General features: G+C 35.0%; 1 pseudogene; it reads left to right on the top strand.

The window, feature by feature from the left end:
- The first annotated feature begins 268 nt into the window (after positions 1–268).
- On the top strand, positions 269–1,091 carry LOC126703202 (G-type lectin S-receptor-like serine/threonine-protein kinase SD2-5; annotated as a pseudogene).
- The last annotated feature ends 3,026 nt before the right edge of the window (positions 1,092–4,117 follow it).

Raw genomic sequence — 4,117 nt, 5'->3', positions numbered from 1 at the left:
GAAACACACAGAACCAAGCCAAGAAATTTTAATTGCATTTTCGATTGATCAAAGAACAGATTCAATCGATCGAAATACACAGAGCCAAGCCAAAATTTTATGGAAAAAAGATTTTTGAAAAACAAAGCAAAATATTGCAAAAACTCCTCAAAGAATTAAATTTTGTGAACAAAATGCATGAGTATGAGATGAAATGCTTTTCAAAAACACTTGTTTTGACCCCAGTTTTCCCAAATTTAAGATGTTCAACCAATTTTTAAGAGTCAAGACAATTGGTAGCATTCATCATTTAAACTTGGTAAGACTAGTTGGATTTTGCGTTGAAAAATCTCATAGGCTTCTTGTTTATGAATACATGTCTAATGGTTCTTTAGATAGATGGTTATTTCACAAAAATCCTAAGATGTTGCTTGATTGGCAACATAGAAAGAAGATCTTCCTTGACATAGCAAGGGGACTAACTTATTTACATGAGGAATGTAGGCAAAAGATAGTTCACTTGGACATAAAACCCCAAAACATTCTTTTGGATGAGAATTTTAGTGCAAAAGTCTGTGATTTTGGGTTATCTAAACTAGTTGACCATAACCAAAGTCAAGTTGTGACAAACATGAGAGGAACTCCTAGCTACATGGCTCTAGAATGGTTGAGTTCAGTAATTACAGAAAAAGTTGATGTGTATAGCTTCGGAATAGTCCTCTTGGAAATATTGTGTGGAAGGAGAAATTTTGATCGCTAGCTCTCAACTAGAAGAAGCAATGCATCTACTTGATCTATTCAAGAAAAAGATTGAGGGGGATCGATTGTTGGATTTGGTTGATAAGTACAATGAAGATATGCAATTACATGAAGCAAAAATTGTGAATATGATGAGGGTTGCAAAATGGTGTTTGCAAAATAATTTCACAAAGAGGCCTTCCATGTCCATGGTGGTTAAGGTCTTGGAGGGTGTTGTGGATGTTGAATCTGACTTAGATTATTGCTTTTTGAATCCACCTTTACCAAACTCAAGAGCTAGAGTTGGTAATCAGGAAATGCATGTTAATGTTGCTACTCCAATATTGCCTTCAGTTCTATCGGGACCACGGTGATTTTTCATTGAACCATCTTTTTTTGCTTGACGCAATAGGGTAATTTCCAAACTTTTAATAAATTCTCTTGTTCAATGTCTAATATTAGTAGTTCAAAATTTGATGGGAGCTTTCAACCCGAGTCATTCATGTGGCCATTAATTGGCAATAGCATGGCTTCTTTATTAGTACCATATGTTTCTTTAATTTACATATTCCAAGTCCTGTAAAAGTGTGAGTAGTAGAATGTTTGTTATATCGTAGTGTTTCCTGCTAAGGATCAATGCATAATATTGTTTTTGTAAGTTTATATGGAATTTGTAGTCTTGGTATGATGATTTTGTAGTTTTCCCGCATAACACATACTCAAACAATCCAACCCAACCCTTCTTGCCCTTACTTCAAAACAAAAAAGCCAATGTTTTTGATGATTAAGCATCCAGAGAAAGTATCCAATTTATTCAGCATTACCATATCAAAATCTCAGCTTCACTGACCTGGTACAATCAACAGCACCTTACAACCAGTCAACAATCACATCTTGGCTACAAAACAATCAAACAACCTGATACAGAACCAAACGCCAGAAAATTAAATTGGTCATCCAAGTGGTTCCTCCAACAAGACAAATCACCCAAACAGCATCAACAAGCAGCCAAACAATTTACACCAAATTTAGCACAGAAGCCGATAAAAAGAAAATCACGGCCTCCGGTACATGGAACATAAATGGAAATCACTTGATTCTAAAACACTGGTCACAAGGCTCCCTTTGAATATTTTTCTACAAAAAACGGAAAGCTCATCAGCTCCAAAATAGGGAAATTGCTTGGGGTTGATCTGTTACCAAATTGAATGATCAAATTGGGGAAGTATATGCGAATGAAAGTTGAAATAGAAGTGAACCTTCCCCTCAAAGGTGGACTCCTGAAAAAATGGGTTTAATTTGTTTTTGTTTTATGTTTTTTAGAAATAAGTTGTTTTCTTGTCCACAAATTTAAGGGTGACTCTTGTATAACGCATACATCCAAAAATGAGGACACGTGATATTCTAATTTAAGAGTGGTCAGAAAATTCCGTAGTTTTACTTTATATATATTCTAGTTTTAAGTCCATGCTCATGCGTGTATTTAGAATTTTTTTTTTTTTTTTTGGTAAAGATTAATAATTTGTATTTCTTAGTATAAACTTAGAAATTTTCAAACAAATAAAAAAGATAAATTTGAGAGATAAGAAGAAAAAATCCAATTGAACGAGGAGAATTCTCTTTATATATATATATATATATATATATATACACACACACGGTGGTGAGAAAATTGAAGTAACACGTCATTGTAGGATGAAAGTTGAAAGAAAAACGCTAAAAACACAAATTCAGGCGACTTTAATAGCCTATATATATATTTTAATTTTATTTTAAGTGTTGAATTTATCACAAAAGCTTGGAACTTTAACATTGGAGTTTAGAGAATTGAGAAAATGGAAGATGCTAAAACAAACCTATTCTCAAACAGATCAAGAAAAACCTAAAAATAAACGAGTCTAAGAAATTCTAAAACAATAAAAATATTAAAAGAGTTTTTTTTTTTTTTTTTTTTTGAGAAAAAATTAAAAGAGTTAGTTCATATAAATAGAGTATCCCATTTAGTTTTACAATATAATATATAGAGCAGTTTTTGAAAATGTTAGAAAAGAAGTCTCCATCAAAGCTAGCCCATGGACCTACAAGCTTTGCTGAGTTCAACAGAGATCTCCACACTAATCTGGGCCATTTTAGTGGACCTGGTAATGGATGAAAATAAGGCAAAAATGGCCCATTACCATCAATGTTCAAAATAATTTGCCCAGAAACACTGTTTCCAAACTATATAGCAATATACCACTTTTTTAGGTACTCGAGCTTGGCAAGCTCGAGTACCATGTTTTTTTAATCCACTATCGCCCCATATTCAAGGAGCCCTATAGTGGCGTTTTTAAGCCCTATAGTGACGTTTTCGGGCCAAAAAACGCCACTATAGGGCCCCTTGAACCTGTTATGGGGACTTATAAAAAAAATTTTGCAGGAAAACGCCGCTATAGGGCCCGAAAACGTCACTATAGGGCCCCTTAACTGGTAGGGGGCTGAAAAACGCCGCTATAGGGCCCGAAAACGTCACTATAGGGCTTAAAAACGCCACTATAGGGCTCCTTGAATATGGGGCGACAGTGGATTAAAAAAACATGGTACTCGAGCTTGGCAAGATCGAGTACCTAAAAAAGTGGTATATACCTATATAGTTTGGAAACAGTGTTTCTGGGCAAATTATTTTGAAAATTGATGGTAATGGGCCATTTTTGCCTGAAAATAACCCACCTGGTCCTTGCCCATACTGATCACTAGTTATCGTAGACCCATACATACAACCAGTTTGACTCAGCGTCACCTCTCTTTACAAGGCGAGAGAAAATGCCGAGCATAGTAGTACACAAAATGTAATTTCAAACAAATAATTAATCTAGCCCAATGGGTGTTTGTCGAGAATGTAGCGGTAGACACCCTGACGTGCAAAGTGATATTATGGGGCTTTTGGAGGGCTGGCCCAATTTATAACAACAATAGTAGAAGCAGCAACAAAAACAATAGAATGATTGGTCAAGTCATTAAGGCTTATTTTCAAACAGATTAGATCCAAAAAGCAATCTGGATCAACAGTGAAATGCAAGTGTAAGCGACTAAATTTCTAGTTTGAAATAAATCAAAGAAGCAAAATAGTTTCACAAATGCGAATTCGTATTAATGATTGCGTAGTACAATTCTCTAAAATTACAAAAGAGTAATCCTTTGATTCGATCTCCTTACAAGACTTATTGATTGGATTTGTGGTAATGTGGTTTTGACTTGAACACAAAATATCCTTCAATTTGGTTGAGGGATGGATCGAAGATTGCTGAAACGGAATTACAATGAATCTCTGGCTATGAGCTTGTTAGAAATCCTTTGTTCTTCGCGTTCTTCGTGTTCTTCGTATGTTCTTCGTCTTCGAAGGTTTGTGGTGGAAGTTCCT

This window comes from Quercus robur, chromosome 2 (genome assembly GCF_932294415.1).
Source record: "Quercus robur chromosome 2, dhQueRobu3.1, whole genome shotgun sequence".
Lineage (NCBI taxonomy): Eukaryota > Viridiplantae > Streptophyta > Magnoliopsida > Fagales > Fagaceae > Quercus > Quercus robur.
This window is presented reverse-complemented; position numbering and strand designations above follow the sequence as displayed.